Below are 18,954 nucleotides of genomic sequence, written 5' to 3'. Positions count from 1 at the left end.
TTCCCTACTGGGCCCACACTAAGCCATGAATGAGGGAAGGCAGCCCAGGTGTCATTTCTGTCCATGATGGAAAGGGGGGCGGGGATCACAAGAAGAGACTGAAAGACAAAATTAAGGAGCTGAGATTTGGGTGTATGAGCACTTCAGCAAGAAAACAAGTATCTTCATTGGCTCTGGACAGTCTGCCAATCAGCCACGAAATTACCAGCTTCTCTCTTCTCCCAGAAGGGCCTCCGCGGCTGTACACAAAAGCTGCCGAAGGAACTTCGGGACCCGGAGAATAAAAGCCCCTCTCTGCCTGGCTCCGGCTGATTTGCAATGCATTGCTTCAGCATAATTTCCCAACTCTGCAGCCACACAAAGGCGTTTCTGTCCCTATCTGTGAGTTTAATAATTTCGATTTCCTACACCTTGCATTCATAATGCATCCTCCCAACGTGGGCTTGGGCTGGGTGCTGGCCTCAGGCCTTAGCCGTGTCAGTCGCCCTCTCCAGGGTTCCTGGCTGGAAAATCATTTATTAGACAATTTTGCATCTTCAGAGGAGGCAGCAACAGAAGGCAGGCTGCCCGACCTCCTTAAAATGTAGTTCTTTACTCACCTGGTGCTTCATGGCCCTTTACCCACTTCATTAATTTATTTATTCCATGAAGCATCTACTAATGGTAGACATTGTCCCGGGCACTCTAAGAACTGGTTTCATGTTGCCGATAGCACAGCACTGAGGATATCTACAGAGATCTGAGGGTATCTACAGACATCCTGGGCTACACAGACATACATACCATGCGCTATATACAGAGAGAGTGGGATTCGATGCTCTTATATTGCAGTGCACTTGACCGTAACTCTGTGAGGCCTGGTACCATGTCTATTCAGTTTCACTCTTGATTCTTTTGTTACCTGACAATAACTGCACATAGTAAGTGCTCAATTATATTTGATGTACATTGAGGGGGAAAGTAAATGACGATCAAGCCCTGTAAGTATAATGAAAAGAGGTTTTGTTTGTTAGGTTTTATTTTGTTTGGCCTGGAGATGGGGGAGTGTGCAAGGGGGGCGGGCACCTGTCACAGGAGACCTAAAAGCCAAGGTAACTGTGGCGCTGGCCCTGCCTGCAGGAGAACAGATATGAGATTTCACCGAAAGAGGCAGGGACGGAAGAGGAAGACCCCCGTCAGGGGGGAGAGAGCCCAGAGAGGCAGGAAGAGGACTGAGAGTCCGGGGCTGAGGGCTAGGCGAGCAGGCCAGAGGAGGAGGTGGGCCCCAGAGGTCCAAGGCCTCACTCCCAGGCCAGAAGCAGGGATGACATCAGACAGACCTAAGCTTGGGTCTCAGCTCCATGCCTTATCAGCAGTGTGCTTTCCATCAAGACCTCTCACCTTGCTGCACCTGTTTTCTGTAAAATATGGTCACAGCAAATACCTCCCTTCCAGCATCTCCATGAGGATGACCCGTGGTGGTGACATCTGTCAGGTGCAGAGCACTGAGGTCTTGGGTGGAAGCCGCCTCTGCTTTTCCCAGGGCGCCTGGCACTTCTGATCCACGTGGTAGAAACCCAGCCTGTCATAGTCTCTCATCCCCACTCCTCCCCTCAGTTTGGGAAACCAAACCAGCAAGGTCTGCCGCACCCCAGCCTCTGCAGAAAGAGCTGATCCCGCCAAGTAGAGGTGTGGGGCACAGAGGGCACAAAGGGCTGGGAGCAAACCGTGTGCAGCCGACTCGGGTCAGAGAGGTGTTAGTGAGTGGCAAGAGGGGACCGTGTGTCCCCCAGGCACTTCCCGTGGCAGGCAGCACACTCTGCCATTCTCCACTGGCTCCTTCTTGCACACACGTTCCTTCCTGCAAATGGTGAGAGGGAGAACCTGCTTCCTGTTCGTCCCCTTCCCCTCCACCAGCCCTGCCACCCACGGCTTTCTCTCTGATTCGGACCAGCTCTTCTGAGCCTTCTTTGCACCCCCGCCCCCACCGGGGTGCCCATCCCAGTGCTGAGCTCAGAGTAATATTGGAAAGGTTAGATCTGGAATGAGCCCTTATCCCCACCCTCTTCACAGATGAAAAAACTGAGGCCCAGAAAGGTAATGAGACCTGCCCAAAGTCACACACTGAGTCAGTGTTAGAGGCAGTAGCAACTCAGTGCACACATGCTGGTTGGTGGTTTCTGCCCGCATGAGTTAGGAAGCTTCTAGCTGCAAGTAATAAGATGCCCAACCCCGCAGAGCTTGACAATGAGAATATGTATCATCTGATAGAATAAGAAGTACCGTTAATTCAGTTGCTCAACATTGAGAGCCATTTCTCTCCCTCTCTCTGCTCTGCCATGCTCAGCATGTTGGAGGCTGGCCTCCTCATGGTCATAACATTGCTGCAGCAGCTCTCAGCATCCTGCCCTCACATAATAATACCACTCAAAAAAAAATGGAAGCTCCCTCTTTTGTGCTCATTTTAGGGTGAGAAATTCCAGAACCCCTGCAGGCTCGATTGTATCTCATTGGTTAGAACTGCAAGGAGATTAGATTGAATGTGATTGCCTGGCTGCCTACATGATTCACCCTCTAGACCTGGGAGAAGCCAGCTTTCCCTGAGCTGCGTAGGTGCAGGAGATCTAAACAAAGTAAAGGTTCTTCCATAAGTCAGACAGAGAAAGACATATATCATACATCACTTAAATGTGGAATCTAAAATATGACACAAATGAACTTATTTATGAAACAGAAACAGACCACAGACAGAGAAAACAAACTTATAATTACCAAAGGGGAAAGAGGGTGGGGGAAGGATAAATTAGGAGTTCAGGATTAGCAGATACAAACTACTATATGTAAAACAGATAAACAACAAGGTCCTCCTGTATAGCATAAGATATATTAAAATTCAGTAGTAAACCAAAATGGAAAACAATATGAAAAAGAATATATATATATATATATGTATAACTAAATCACTTTGCTGTACACCAAAAACTAACACAACACTGTAAATCAACTATACTTCAATTAAAAACAAAAAAAAAAGATTCTGCTGGTAAAAAACAATGTGGATACTGACCAAGATGCAGGCAACCAATAGCTGGACATGCTGCCTGGGCATGATGGGAACTTCCGTTTCCCAGGGACAATGAGGAGACAGCTTTCACTGAAATCCAAGGGTCCATCGGCATTTGTTACAGCCTGAGTCCCTGCCGTGCTCCTCTTTGAACTCAGGCACAGAGCTAAACCACCAGGATGGGATCCTTGCTAGCCCGGTCAGATGGAACGAGCAGCTTGTCCTGGGAGCATCCATCCACTCAGCTACCTGAGAGCAGGAGCTGGACTATTCAATTCTGCATCCCAACACTTAGCATCCTGCCCCGACACATAGTAGATGCTCACAGAATGTTGCTGAGCAAATGAATAGAACCTGTAAGCCTAGGATAATTGTCTCCATCTTACGGAGCTGTAATTGGAACCCAGTGTTATACTGTGGAAAAAAGCATTTTGTTAAAAGTGCAGGGAGGTGTTACCATTTTCATTATTCCCTTCTTTCTTCTTAAAAAAAAAAAAAACTGACTGCATACAAAAAAATCCCCACTGGAAAGCTTGGGGATGGGTAGAGATGAGAACGTGAGAAAACAGGTCCTAGTTCAAGGTCTGCATTAGTCAGCTCAGGCTGCTGTTAACAGAAGACCACAGACTGGCAGGCTAAAGCAGCAGGAATCTATTTCTCATAGTTCTGGAGGCTGGAAGTCCAAGATCAAAATGCCATGAGGGTTGGGTTCTGGTGAGGGCTCCCTTCCTGGCTTGCAGACGGCCACCTTCTTGCTGTGTCCTCGCATAGCCTCTTCTCTGTGTGCGTGTGGACAGAGAGAGCGTGCTGGTGTCCCTTTCTCTTCTTATAAGGACACCATTCTTATTGGATTAAGGTCCCACCGTATGATCTTATTGAACATTAATTACCTCCCTAAAGGGCCTACCTCTAAATACAGTCATATTCGACCTAAGAATCTGGGGGACAGGGAACACAGCTCAGCGCATAAGTTGTGAGGAGTGTTCTGGACTTGTTCCTCTGGTTTGGGGACCTTAAACATAGCTATGCTCCATGATCTATGCCACAGCAGAATGTCAGAGGAACAGTGGCATCCGTCCCAGGTACATTCTCAGATCTCATCAGTTGATGCTGCCACGCTTGGTATCACTCCCAGACCCAGCCATCCCCAGTTCTGTGCATCAGCATTTGTGATTGCCTCTTCCTCTGCCCAGGCCACATGCACAAAGGTCTAGTGACCCCTTGGGACTCCAATTTCTGATTTGCTAACCCTGGCTTCTTGTGAAGCTAAGGGATCTGCACATCCCTTCGATTCTGGCATCATTCATCAGGATGGATTAGACTGTGCTGCAGTTACCAACGAGTCCAAAATCTCAATCACTTAACAAATTTATTTCTCACTTAACTACATGCCCAGAACTGTTGAGATGGGGCTTTTTGCTCCACACGGTCAGGGACCCAGGCAGATGTCGTTTCCACCAGATTGTGACATCATCATCTCAGGATTCTCCAAAGAGAAAGAGAAAGAAAGTGGAGAAAAATGCACACCAACTCTTAAATGCTCACACGCCATTCCTGGTTACACTCCGCTGGCCCGAAATGGCCGCATCCATACGGATTAACTCGTTCATGTGAACAGGAAAGAGAAGAGATTTGGAAATACTGGTGAGCACTAGCGATGTCTATCAAACTCACTCCATCTAATAACCACAACCTCCTCTAGCCAGGGGGGCCCCCACAGTCCTTTCTTTCCCTCGAGGGGACAGAATATAGATGTATGTACACATTTTCTACATAAGTACCCACACTAGGCAAAGAGTCACTTATTATTTCTAAGTCAATAATTTCAGTCCTTTTCTACTAAGCTCCCCAGCAAGGAAAAGAGGTGACTCTCTGATGCTCACTTGCCCTGAAATGGAAAGCACCTCTGCCCACCTAGACAGACAGCCCTGCCCCCTCCCATTACAAGGTATTCAGAACCAGCAGCATCGTCAGCCTGCCACTGCCCCCTACCCCCGTAATGGACTAAGCTGGGGGGCACTCACACTCACCCAGTGTTTCCCCTCCTCCCAGGGCCCCGGTCCCACCCAGTGATAAATAATTCAAGCCAAGACACACAGCCAGGCTGCCTCCATTGCCGGGGATTTAGTGAACACATCACTTACACTCCTCCTGCTGTCGCAAGAAAAATTACAAATTGATCCACAGGACCCAACTCCCTGCTCATACTTCTCCTGGGCTGCCACTGATGCTTCTCTCTAGAAGTAATGGCAGAGCTGGTGACAGCAGGATTTAAGTCAGGTGTGGGGAGGGGGGAGGTGTTGGGGATAGTGAGTGTGCGAAGAGTGGACGGTGGGACGAGAGGCTGAAGAGCTGCTTGACAATGATGCAAAATGCCAGGCATCTGTGCTGAGAGCTCCCACGGGATAAAACAAGCCTCTTGCAGCTCAGTGGATGGAGTCTCTGTCTTCTGCCTCCTTTACAGTAAGGACCAGAAATACTAATACGAGCCACCAGTTCTTGAGCCTTTATTATGGACTAAGCACTGTTCTAAGTGCTTTATAGGCAACAATTCATTTGGATTAATTAGAATTAGGCTCAGCTAGGAGTGACAGTAAACCCAAAATAACAGTGGTTTCCATAAGACAGATGTTAGTTTTAGACCCGAGGTGAGCAATCCAGGGCTAGAATGCACATCACAGTGTCCGAAACCCAGGTTCCTTCTATCTTGTTGCTCTGCCTGCATGGCCTCGACTTCCAAAGTCACTTTATGCTCCAAGATGACTGTTCCAGTTCCAACCACTGTACCTGGGGATGGAATTAGGGGAGGATAAGAGCATGATCCCGCTCTATAAGGGCACGTCCTAGAAGCCACACGGACTACTTCTACTTGCATCCCATTGGCCTGACCTTAGTCATGTGGCCACAGCAGCAAGGGAGGCTGGGAAATGTAGTTCTGACTCTAGGCAGCCACCTGCTCACCTAACATGTGAGAGTTCTACTGCTGTGGAAGAAGGAGAGAAACACGACTGACGGACCACTAGCAGCATCAGCCACGTCATTCAACTCACAGCAGCATCTTGAGGTAAGACTATAATTAAATGTTTACATATAACTGGCATGCAACATTTTTGCATGAAATCCCCTGACTGATTCAAAATCATTCTTAGCCTTCAAATTACTGCCTAAATGCCAATGACCTTCCACCTTGCGTTAATAATAAGTGTTTATCTCTCAGGGTACACAAGAGAGGCTGTACACTACCCTTGAAGGTGGGTGATACATTCAATTCATCTCTCTCTCTCTGGTGCCTGATATCGTCCCTATAGAAAGGGGACATTCAGTAAATACGCATTTATGATATTAGATAAAATATCATTCTTCCCTTTGCTCTGTCACGATCGCCCTTATGATCCAAAACCTATTAATTAGCTGTTACACGTGCTTAGCACCCTCAACTTAAGATAAAGAGAAATGACATCCACTGTCCAAGAACTGGTGGGCTAAACTGGGGTGCATTTGCAATGGAAAGAATAACACCTACCTCTTCCCCCTCCATCTTCTCTGGAGAAGAAAGGATCTGCTGTCCTGTTGGAAGCGCCCTAGTCAAGAGAATAGAAACTCCTGCCGCCCCAGGAGGGAGAAGCAGGGTGACACCCACGAACGTGGAACTGCTGATCAGCATCCTTTGCGGCTGTCCCCCATCCTCCGATGCTGACGAGGCTGAGCAGTTCAGGCAGAGTTCATCTCCAGCGACTCTCTCATCACCCCACTCTCAGCCCACTCTGAGGCATTTGCAATTTCTCTGCTCCGGGGGTCAAGTCTCCAGTGTGCCCTCCCTGAGTAATTGTGAAATTATTATGGTTGGTGATTTTAATTTAAATTGGATGGAGAAATGTCATACTGCGGTCGACTCATTTGCTATGGATTTTCACTTAACCAAATTGATTAGCCAACCAACTAGACTTAACTTGAGAGTTGTAATCATTCATTATTAGATCTCATTTTTCCCCAACGCACCCAGATGATGTCAAGAAATTAAAACTGCAGCAAAAAATTTCAGCAATGTCTTCTCATCCAGGCAGTGGGGGTCTGCTTGAAAGGCCCCAGAGATGGAATAGGCTGTGGAAATCTGTGGGGAGCCACCAGGGCCAACCTCCTGGGTCCTGCTCCCAAAAGAATGGTCAAAAGAAATGAGTTGGGAATTCATGGGAAGGAAACCAGGCTATCAGAAATCGGGTTTCCCCTCCTCCCTTCCCATGTGTCAAACTTCTACTAATCCTTCAAGAGCCATCTCAAATGCTACCTCTTCTGTGAAGTCTTCCATGATTTCCCAGGCAACATAATCTGCCATCTTATCCACCCTTGTATATATCTCTATTACAGGATTCAGTACATTTTTGCATATTTATTGCTTAAATATCTTTTCTCTCCCAAACTAAAGCTTTTTAAGGCCAGGGCTAGGTTTTATTCAATATCACATCCTGACTCCTATCACTGTGCTTAGCACATAGTGGGCCCTCAGGTAATGTTTCTCTATGGATTGAATGAGTGAATGAATACACTGTCTACAGGACAATGCAGGTGTTTAAGCACTGGATTTGATCTTATGGGCAAAGCAAAATTCACTAGTGTGGATTCTTGCAACTGTCCAAGAGTGGGAGAGAGACGGCTCAGCTGCTATAGGGATGAATCCAGCCTCGAGATTAGAGCGGACATCATGCTGGGTGGGATGCACCTGTGTGCCCTGATGGCCCAGAAGGCTAATGTGATCATCTGCTGCTTCAACAACACTGAAGAATACACCCAGAAAAAAAGTGACAGTCACTATGCTTCTGCCCTGGACAGTCTGGCCCTAAAGCATCACTCAGAAAGACACTGCAGACTGAAATCTGGGAAAAGAGGTCCCATAAGGTTGGGACTGTCTTCATGGGCATGCAACCCTGAGCTTGGTTTAATGCTGTCTGCGATCAACATCTTGAAAGTCTCAATAATTATTGAACAAAGGGCCCCAGATTTTGCCTTTACCCTGGGGGTCCACACAAATTAGGTAGCTGGTCCTGCTTGTGGAGGAGGGACCTAAAACCATGTCATACGAAAAATAGCTAAAGAACCTAATGTGTCTTGTCTGGAGAAGGGAAGCCTCGGTGGGGACATCTCGACTCTCTTCAAATGCCCAAAGACAGTCATGGGGGAGAAGACCAAGACTGTTCCTGTGCAACCACGGAGGACAGAAACAGGACCACAGAGTTGCGGCTCATCTAGGTTTGGGGTTGGTGTTGGCAGGCAAGGGGCAGGGGCACTAGGCATTGACTAGAACTATTTGCAAAAGACTCCTGGGAGATGATGTGTGGTCCATGGCTGGAGGTATTCAAGCTGAGACTGCATTTGGCATCGAATACTGTAGAAGCAGGGGATGAAGCATCAGATGGTGTTGGACTGAAGAATTCATAAAATCCCTCCCAGTGCTTTGATCCTATGCTTGCAAGACTAAGCAATCCCCTTCCTACAGCAGAGCAGGGATGACTGGAAGGCAGTGGAGAGGAACAGAGGGAAGTGAAGCGGGAGGGAATCACTGTCTAGGGTAAGGAGATGTGGACCACAACAGCTGAGGCCAGAGGTGAAAGGAGGAGGCACCACAATCACCTTCCTCTAAGTCTTTCCCAGCAGCCTTTCCTCCTGTCACTGGTGGAGGTTTAGCTGCCATGGGCAGTGTTACCTGGACAACTGATCCACATCCTCTCACCCACAGTCAACAAGCACCCCCCTACTCCGGCAAATGGATTTAACCAGCCACCCAGTGTGTATCTGGGGGTGAGGAGAAGCTAGGAGTAGCTAATGAGGAGTTAACTCCATGATCAACCCTCAAAGTGGTCCTGAGTGGCTTTGATCCAGAAAGATCCGGGGAGGAGAGGTTTCAACACATGAAAAATAAGTTTCAGGCCAATTGCTTCCTTCCTGTCTCCTGGAATCATTTTTCTAGCCGTGCTGTCTGCATACGCCATGGGAGCTATTCATTAATGAGGGCGAGAAATGCCTAAATGACGCCTCTGGTTCACGTCCAACTCACTCAGAAGGTAAGACAGTGAGATAACTCACTCCCGCACCTCATCCACCATTATCATTGAGTCATTTCCCCTTCAGCACAGACAGGCCATTGACCAAGGGACCCAGACTGCACACTCCCTCTCATTTCTGCATCCCGCACCTGACCCCTGGGCCCTGCCTTTCCATTGCTATTTTCTTTATCAAAGGAAACTTTGTTTCCCCTTCCCTCAGCCCCTACCTGGGTACCTGATCTTATCCATCTCTCTCTTGTTATGAGATCAACCGCATTGAACCCTTTCAATGTTCTCTTCCCTGGAGAGGAGCGGTTTCATGCTCTCACTTGCTGCAAGGGATTGGCAATGCGACAGGTCCCCTCCTCCTCTCGCCACCACCTCCAACTTCAGATGGGCTCTGAAAACTGCCACCGTTTAGGGGAGAAGCAGAAGGCAGAGAGGAAGGGGTGCCGAACAAAGGCTTTATTCAAACTCTTGCGTGCTCACATCTCCAAAAAGCTTTTAACAGAGACCATCATTTCCCTCCAAGAATCAATGCATTTTAATTCATCCGAAGATATTTGTCTGCTGCTCCGTTCCTTCGAGGCGTAGAGACACGTTTTAACAAAACAAGTCAGCCTCGCGTGGAGACAAACGCGCCAGCTTCTCCCTGAAATTACTGGAAGTTCATTTTCAAAAGCCGTCCTGTTTTCTGGGAATCAATGCATATCAACTAAAATCAATAGCTTCTCCGTGCGGATGGGCTGAGACACCAAACCGATCTAGCGTTCCAGCGCATTTGTATCCAAATCTAGACGTTCTCAACAAGTCAATGAATTTAAGCGTCTGCCAGTGTCTTTTCACTTAAAACTAATCTGTTTGCTGATTGGAGTGCCCATTTCCAGAGCACGTAGGAATATACTCTGTGTGTTTACCAGATCCAATGTACATTAACTCAAATAAAAATATTTCCACTTAACTTAAAATCGAGTTTGTCCCAACTCTAGCAGCGCTCATGGGAATTAACTCTAGCCAATCAGCGTGCTAGTCCAGCTCTCCTGGAGGACAACGCCTGGTCTCCTCCATCTGGCAGCTGGGATGTGGTCTCTCTGGGACTGACGGATACATTCTGGAGCAAAGTCCTTCCTGCTCCTGTGGACCATCAACTCCAGGATTAGAAGGAGCACCGAGGGTTTCGTTTGGTTGCACTGCCTCCCCAGGTCTAGATTTCCCCGAAGCCATTCAGCAGAAGGGCTCCCTTTCCAGTTCCTAGAAATCACCTAGGAGCATCCCTCTGCAGCCACTCGTCCCCGAATGGCATGAAGTGCAATCAAAGACCATCCTCTAACAAGCCACTTATAGGACACCTACTATGTGCAAGGCTGCTTGGGGATTCAAAGAAGTAAAAGAACAAAAGAGTGGCTGCAGCCTAGAAACCAATGGCCTCAGATGGAGGGGCTCGAATTCATGGTCAGTTAGCAAATGTTTCTTGAGCCCCTCACTGTCCACAGTCTGTGCTAAGCACAGGGAAACAGTGATGGACATACCAGACAAAGCCCATTGCCTGCAAGCTCCCCCAAGACAAAAATCAAGTGAATCCACACAAGAACCCAATTACTAATTACCTGTGTGTGCAAAGCACTGCTGGGGCACGAGCAGCGGCATCTATCCTCGTGGTGCGAGGGAGGTGGTGGGCAGGCGCTCCACCTGCTACTCTCCAGATCCTATACCAGCACTGGGCTGGATTTATTTAATCCTCACAAGTAAAGAGTTATGAGGATCCCCAATTTGCAGGTGACGAAACTGAGGCTCACAGGTAGCTTATCAGCTCTGCCAGACAGCTAGTAAGTGGTACTTGTCTGATGGGTGCAAATTAGCAAGTGGCGGAACTGTGATTCAAACCTAAGACTGTCTGCCGTCCCCCACGGAGCCACCACGAGCCCCTCACATGCAAAGTGATTAACAACACAAGCCGTTGTATGTTCCTAGGAGCAAGCCAGACCCAGAGGGGCAGTGGGTGCCTGGATTTACAAGACAGGGAGAGATCCAGGGGCTCAGGTCTGTATCAGGGAAGGCTTCCCAGAGGAGGTGGCCCTGGAACCAAGTCAGAGAAATATTAAGCAAGGGAGGAGTCCCAGCAAGGTGCAGCTGGAGCGAATGCATACAGGTGAGAATACAGACTTCGGGAGAGTGAGGCGACCAGGCCAGGCTCACATCCTGGCTCTGTGTGGAGGGATCAAGGGGACGAGCCTGCATCGGCAGCATGAAAGCAGGTTCTAGAAGACCCTGAATGTCACACTCCAGGTGTGCTCTTTGATTGGACCCCAGGTTCCAGAGCTGCTGCAGGTCTTGAAGAAGCCGAGGGTCAAGAATCCCCGGGCTGCCGGTGCCCACCCCAACCCCATCCAGACCCCCTTTGATCCCACAGGCCTCCCCACCTATCTCTGATACTGGCAGCTCAGGGAATGCTGCTGAGGGAGGCTGGGCCCCAGCTGGGAGACGCCTCGAGGCATCACCATGGAGACGCTACAGGCCACCAGCCTCTCAAATGGAGCTGTGAGCTCCCCAGCTCACCTGGGACTTGGAGCTAACGAGGAGGTGGCAAAAGTGTTTCATTTTCTCTCTTCTTCTTGTTCTCTCTCAAACAGAAGGGGCGATCCACACAGGCAAACAAACCCCGCCCTGCCCTGGAAGGAAGGTGCGAGCCCCGCCCTTCCAAGGCGGCGGCCTCCTTCCAAGAGAGGGAGGGAAAGCCCTGTGCCTAAGGGTGGACAACGGGAGGTTCCTAGGAGAGAAAGGGATGGGACGGCCAGCAGGAAACCAGGGGCTGTTCACCTTTTGTCCCACCCACATGGAGGGGCCACTCAGAGCCGTATGTGTAAATGTAGGTTGATGTCTTCAGCTCCGTTCACTCTGGAGTCCTGAAATGCAGACAACCTCTACACTTGCCTATGAGACCAGGATCCTACTGGGGTAATTCATGCCAACTGGGGACACTGGGATGATTTCAACACCGCCTCACTCAAGAGCTGCATCATGGATTAAGCATCCCAACGCAACCTGTCCCCACTTAGCAACCCGAGGAATCCCGGCTCTAAGTAGAAGGGCAGAGTGGCCTCCGAACGGTGCAAGAGGGAAAGAGGAGAGAGGAATGGCGATGCCGGGATACCCAGCAACAGACAGGCCTGGGGCTGGGGGCCGGAAGGAAGACTGTTGCTTCTGAGTTGGGAAGGGAGGAGCCTGGGAATGTCTCCAGCCGGCAAGTAATCTTCACACATGCATTGTCGTTTTCTTTTGCAAAGGGGTGAGAAGAGGGGAGGGGGAGAGGAGGCAGCAAGAGAGGGAGCGGGCGGGAGAGGTGAGAAATCCAGCATCTTCAGACCTGCCCACACTGCTGGCTCCTCCACTGTGTGCAGTCCCTCATCTCACAGTCATTAGAGAGCCCACAGGAAGGATGGAAGCCAGACACCCCGAAGGGTGGGAAAATAAAGAGAAGGGATGTGCAGAGATAGATGTGCGCCTGGACCTCTCTGGAGAGACGGGCCCCAGGCCGAAGCTGTCCCAGCCCCCCAATTCCCAGAATCCTCGGGGTGGCAAAGGGACAAGCACTCTTATTAATCCAAAAGCCCCAGGAGCACCCAACAATCAGTGTCTCCACGTCTCATCCGAACTCTGTTCCTCTTTCTTTGCCTTCTCCTGGAGCAAAAAGGGCCTCAACTTTCCCTCCAGTCTGGCTGAGCCCCTGCCAGCTTACAAGCAAAGAGCAGTCACCTGGGAGGCTGGGGAGGGGGGCAGTTCCCAGAACAGCTCTGGTAGGAGGAGCACTTGCTACTAAAAGTGTGGGTCAGCTCCTGACAGCCCTCTACTCAGAGCCTGCAACAGCTCCCATCTCACTCAAGGTTAAAAGCTGAAGTTCCTACATAAAGACTGTGTAAAATCTGCTACACACCTCTCACCTGCTCTGATCCAGTCACAGCTTCTCCTTCTTCCACTCCAAATGCCTCCAATACCCTTGGGCCTCAGGGCCTTTGCACCTGCTGTTTCCCCATGCAGAACACTTTCCTCAGCTGTTTTCATACCTCACTCCCTCGGGCCTGAATTTCAACATCGCATTCTCCGAGCGCTTTCTTAGTTCCCCTATCAAAACTCCAACCACCCCAACACTCCCTACCCCTTTTCCAGGTTTTACTTTGTCTCAGCTTTTATCACCATCTGAATATACTTACTCATCTAGTTTGTTGTCAGTATCCATCACTGGACCGCACATTCCATGAAGGCAGGGAGTTTTAACCGTTTTGTTTTCTGTGTATCCTCAGCACCCAGATGCATCTTGGCAGATGGTAGGTCCTCATTAACTATTCACTGAATGAAAGAAACATCCCTAACTCGGCTCCTCCCACTTCCCCTGAAGTGCCTACAGCAACGGCCCCTCCAAATACCTCTGAAGACATGGACCTTCCTGGAAAATTACTTCCCCTTTGGACTCAGGCAGAGATTGCCAGGAAGAAGATGGCAGGGAATAACAAAATGGGCATTTTTGCCTGCCAGGCCCAGAGCAGGCAGGATGTGGGTGAAAAGAGATCTTCTGGGCGGGAATTCTGCTGAACTCCTGGGTGGCACCATCACCACGTGCAGAGAGCAAAGTCGTCACTGTCACTAGTCTCTCCTCTGGTGAGGACGGATACACACACACACACACACACACACACACACACACCCCTCGGTCTCCTTCTCCAGTCATTGAGGAAAAGAGCCCCAGAGTCAGCAGACGGGCTCCAGTCCCGAGCACCCACCCTCAGCCCTCCGGACGTCAGTGCCAGCCGTCACCTCGCTGAGCTGCTGAGCCTGGTTTCCTGGGCTGTTAAAAGGGGCCAGCAGTGCCCGCTCATCCTACCTGCCCATCAAGAGTGAGATGAGGGCCTCAGGTGGTTTCAGATGTGGCCATCTCTGTAAAGACCATCCTACTGAAAAGCATCCTTAGTGCCTGCACAACTCTTGCTGATTTCCGTCTACAGTTGGTGAGGGTGGAGCTGGGGGGCTGGAGAAAGAAAAGCAAGGGGAAGGAAAATAAGCGCCCCGCCCCGAGCAGGCCATTAGGCAAAGCCCCAGTCCGTTCTAGCTGAGCTGACTTCCCGGCAGGAGCCGAGGCCCTTTGCAAGTTTGGATTAACAGTGAGCACCACAAAGGCACGTCTCCAACCACCCACCCCTCGGCTGGGCTGGTGGGACCCAGGGCGACGCACACACTTCTCGGGCAGACGAGCCAGGTGCCTGTGCTGTGAAGGGGGCTTGGGGCTGGAGGGCGCTGGACTCGGCAGCCGGGCCACAGCCGGGCGAGCCCACCATCATTGACAATTGAGCTCATCGCGGCCTCTCTCACTGTCACTGTTGTTTAAAGTCATTTGATGTCGTTCAGCCTTTGGAAAGAGAAGGGTGGGAGAGAAGAGGCACAGGCAGGAGAAACAAAAGGAGTTTCGTAGCAGGACTTCAAAAAAGCCAAGTGTTTGAAAAGATCTCTGCTAAGGTTCTGACCTACTTTGCATGCGGATAAGCCATCTCCTGCGCTTTAAAAGAGAAAAAAAAAAAAACCTTACAAAGTGGTCGCAGCTCTATTCAGCCGAGCCAGGGCTGCCCTGCAGAAAGGGGCCCTAGTGCTGTAATCAGAGGCCATTTAGGAGCCATGATTTGGGTAATTATGTAAGATTTCAGCCTCTCTTCTTCCCGGGCCACGCGTCGCTCGGAAAGATGGGGCAGCAGAGTGAGCCCGGGCTGAGAGGGGGTGCCGACAAGGCCGGCTGCAGGGAGCAAGCCCCTCAGTCTAGAAACCCGGTCACGCCCCCGCCCAGGGGGGGCTCTGACCCCGCCTTCGCTCTGACCCCGCCCCCGCTCTGACCCCGCCTCCGCTCTGACCCCGCCCCTGCTCTGACCGTGGCTCTGACACCGCCCCCCCCGCCCCCGCTCTGTGTCCCCTTGTGTTTTCTACTCGTGCTTACACCTCACGTGACGGATCAAGAAACAGCCACGAGTAAACCCTCCTCGTCCGGTGCCTGGCACAGAGCAGGCGCCCAGAATTCACGACTCTCCTCCCCGTTTTCTAGAATGAATTGGGAGGAGTCATCTGGTCTGGTTCACAGACTCCTGGGACCCATGAATGCCAGCTGGGGTCTCCAGCACCCCCTGATGAGAACATACGCAGAGTCAGGGCCCAGCAAGGAAGGGACAGGCTCAACACCTGGAGATGCCCAGCCCGGAAAGGGCCCCAGGCAGCCTGAAATCAGAGCAAGGGAGACATAAAGGGGCAGGACAAGAGGAAAAAGGACCTTATGTGGTGGAGGCATAAGGGATGCTCTGCAGAGAACAGCTGATGATGGCAGCCAAGCCCCGTCACCCCACCACCTTGCCCACGGTCTCCTAGCGCCACTGGTCTATAAGGTACAACACTCTGAACTTGGTGCCCAACAGAGAGAAGAAAATATGATGTGGGGGACATTCGAAAAGAGTTACCGTGTTTAAGAGAAAGTGAGAAGAGCTGGGACACAGATGACAGGGGAGAGAAGGAGACAGTCTTGTGAAGTTGGGTGTAGTGTTTATTGTCATTAAAATAATTAATGGGATTGGTCATTTTTATTACATCATCCTCATAAGAACCCTACGAGGTGGGTACTGTTAGGGAACTTCATGATTCCCATTCCGCAGACAAGGCAACCGAAGTTTCGAGAGAAATTCTAAACTGTGCAGAAGCGCACAGCTCATCGGTAAGTCTGTGTCTGAATAAGGGTCTGGGCTCTCAGTTACTTTATATGGCCTCCAAAGGCTTTGTGTTCATTCAATAAATATCCAGTGAGCATCCACTGTGGGTACCGGGCTCTGTTCCAGGCACCGGAGATACAGCAATAAACATAAACAAATACAAAGTCTACACCTACCTGGCACCTACATGGGTCAGTGTTGTGGGTTTCGACACGGCCCTCCCCTTCCCCAGCAGGGGGAGGGGCTATGCCAGAAGCCTACTCAACGGATGCAAATAAACCCTTTTAATCTCAGTCAAATTCAAGCATCTAAGGGTAGGTCAATCTCTTTTGAAAATCTAATCATTTTGTGAATTCCAAACAAAGATGAAATTAATTGTGGATTATCCTTTGGCTTCATGTTGTCCTCTGAATGCAGTTATCTGGCAAATGAGCTGCCATCGGCTCCCTGGGCCTTGGTCAGTAGGGTTTTGAGGATTCAAGCACCCAGTGCCTCCTCCAGGTCCCCAGACAGGGGCACTCTTGACTGCTCCAGTGGTCGGGGTGGGCTCCCTTTGTCTCTCGCCCCATTGCTGTTCCTCTGTGGGTCATCAAATCCAAGGGCAGGACAGAAAGGCCAGAGCTCGGTCAATCTCTGCCCCTCCCAACTCACGCAGGACTAAACCCCCAGACAAAGAATGCTCCAACATCTCATCTCAGGGCAAATGGGCAAAGCTCTCACAAGCTAAGAAACGTACCTGCTTTTTGGTCTACAGTGCCATTCAAGACACTATCATATACAAATCCTTACACATTCTGCACAAAGACATATGCAGAAGGATGTTTGATTCAGCATGTTTATAATAATAATAATTGGATGCTCATAAATAAGTACGGATGAAGGAATCATGAAATACACCATAGTACAGACATACTGTGGAATATTATATGTCTGGCAAAAAGAATCAAGTGGAGAAATAGACACTGCCATGAAAAATGCAAGACACATTTAGTTAATAAGCAAGCCACCACAGGGAGGGTGTAGCTCTGTGGTTGAGTGAGTGCTTACCAAGCACAAGGTCCTGGGTTCAATCCCCAGTACCTCCATTAAAATAAATAAATAAATAAGCTAATTATCACCCCTCAAAAAAACCAAAACAAATATTCTAGTTAAAAAAAAAAAAGCAAGCTACAGAACACGTTTGATGAAGTCCTATTTTAAAAAAAAACCGTGTGCATGTTGGGGGTGTTACACAATTTCAAATAAAATAGCGTATGTAAAATTTTGGCAGTGTTTGGCATCTAATAAGTTCTAGATACATTTAGCTATCATTTCAAAATTTATTTTTTAAAGGTGGGGCATAAGGAAGAACCTATGCCAGGTGCTCACAGTGCTTACATCTGGGCGTCCACCAGGAGCCATACTCCGTCTCCTGTTCGAATGCTTTACATCAGGCATGCATAATTTTTGCAGCTCTCAAAACATAAAAAGGGGAGGAAGACGTTGAACTTCGTTTCCCTAAATACTGTCAGAGAAGGCACTTCCCTTGATCCTGTGTCCTTTGGTCTTTGAAAGTTCTTTCTGCTGTGTTCTCCGAGCGCCTTCTGAGCAAATTCAGTCTGGTCTTTCCTTCTATTCCCCCTTTGCAGAGGAGTTGAGAATGTCCTCACGGGGCCTCGGAGCTTCAGCCACTCAGGGCCCTCCCCTGCCGGGATGCTCAGTGTCACCCCGGGTGCTGGACCACGAAGGGGCCAAGTGGTCAGAGCGCACTTCTCATCACTGGGCTCAGGCTCCCACAGCCACCTGCCATCAGTTTTGGTTAAGGAGCCCTTATTTTGTCTCCTGGGGTTTCTGCCTCTGTCCTGACTCCTTTATTTGCTCCCTTCCTTGCCCTTCCTTTCAGTGTTGGCTCTTCACTTCCTCCTGATACAACCACCCTCACGCTTAAACAGAGATCTCTGCAGAGAGATGCACGCAGAGGGCTATCACAGCTGCCCCTCGGCCTAGATGTCGTTCTGCCCGAGGATGGTGGAGCGGGTCGGGCAGTTCGGAGCAAAGGCAGTTCTGATTGCCCAGGCCGTAGCCCTGGGGCCATGAATGGCCCCAGCCCTTGTCATTCCAGCCCCCTGACCTCTTCACCTGGAGAGGGTTGAGTTAGGGGGTGGGGGTAGCTGGATGGGAAGATGCGGGAGGTCTCAAGAAACCAGCCCACCCCAGCCCCCTCCCACTGGAAAAAGGTCCGCGTCTGAGGAGTGTTGTGCCGCTCAGATAGGAGGGGGTGCTCCTGACCTTCCGGCCCGGCCCCACCCAACTCCGCTCATTTGTCAGAGAATCAGGACGTTCAGGATGACGTTCAGCCATCGAAGGGAGTCGTCAGACCCTTAGGAGACCCAGAAATGGATGAAACAGAGCACCCAGGGGTCTTTTGGGATGTGCCCGCAGGGAGGAGTGGGAGAATCTTGGGCGTGCACAGATCCCAGCTTCCGTCCCTGGCCCCCGGGGGCCTTGCTTGGGTGAGAAGACACAGGGCCGGGCTTAGGAGCATGGCAGGGTCCACTCTTAGAGCATCTCCCCAAACACGGAAAACCCAGGACTCTGGGTCAGGCTGCCTCCACCGGCCCGTCTCTTTCCTGCCTTGTAGTCAAAGGAACAGGTGGCTTTTACTTGTCATGAATGAAAACACAGAATTTTCAACATTTCCAAAAACTTACTATCGTCTTCGCTGCTCCTGGCTCCCAGGCTCTTTCCATCAGAGAGAGCTGGGCCTCAGGTGAGCTTCCCTTACCTGACCCGGGACAAGGTTATCCAAACCATCGTCTGATAGCACCTAACCCCTACCACCAACGGGGCCAAATCATAGACATCCTTTAGAAAAGGCTTTCCCAAAGGCTTAGAGTCATAGCTTATTAGAGATTTTCTGATCCTCTTATTTGACATGTGTGGGACCCCAGAGAGGTGAAGTGATTTGTCCCAGGCCACACAGCAAGGCAGAGTTAAGATTCGCCCTCTAGCTGGACCCAGGTATGGGACTGGGGGCTCACCCATCTCTCCTGGCAGAGCCTGGGCAGGGCCAGGGCGGGTGGTGGTTTCTTGCCAATCAGACTGGAGCACATGGAGGGATTTCAAGGGCGAGGCGACTCTGCCGTCACTCTCTCTCCTCACA

The 18,954-nt window shown here is 50.1% G+C and overlaps 1 long non-coding RNA gene across 2 annotated transcripts; it reads left to right on the top strand.

Moving 5' to 3' along the window:
* The first annotated feature begins 4,563 nt into the window (after positions 1 to 4,563).
* LOC140691187 (uncharacterized) lies at positions 4,564 to 9,923 on the top strand. 2 transcript variants are annotated; one of them, XR_012066728.1, is made up of 3 exons: positions 4,564 to 4,687; positions 9,006 to 9,099; positions 9,614 to 9,923. It is a non-coding gene; the product is annotated as an uncharacterized lncRNA (long non-coding RNA). The 2 variants fall into 2 exon arrangements; XR_012066729.1 differs by having other exon boundaries at positions 9,391 to 9,923.
* The last annotated feature ends 9,031 nt before the right edge of the window (positions 9,924 to 18,954 follow it).

This window comes from Vicugna pacos, chromosome 33 (genome assembly GCF_048564905.1).
Source record: "Vicugna pacos chromosome 33, VicPac4, whole genome shotgun sequence".
Classification (NCBI taxonomy): Eukaryota; Metazoa; Chordata; class Mammalia; order Artiodactyla; family Camelidae; genus Vicugna; species Vicugna pacos.
Note: the sequence above shows the minus strand (reverse complement) of the source record. Positions and strands in the feature narration are given on the sequence as shown.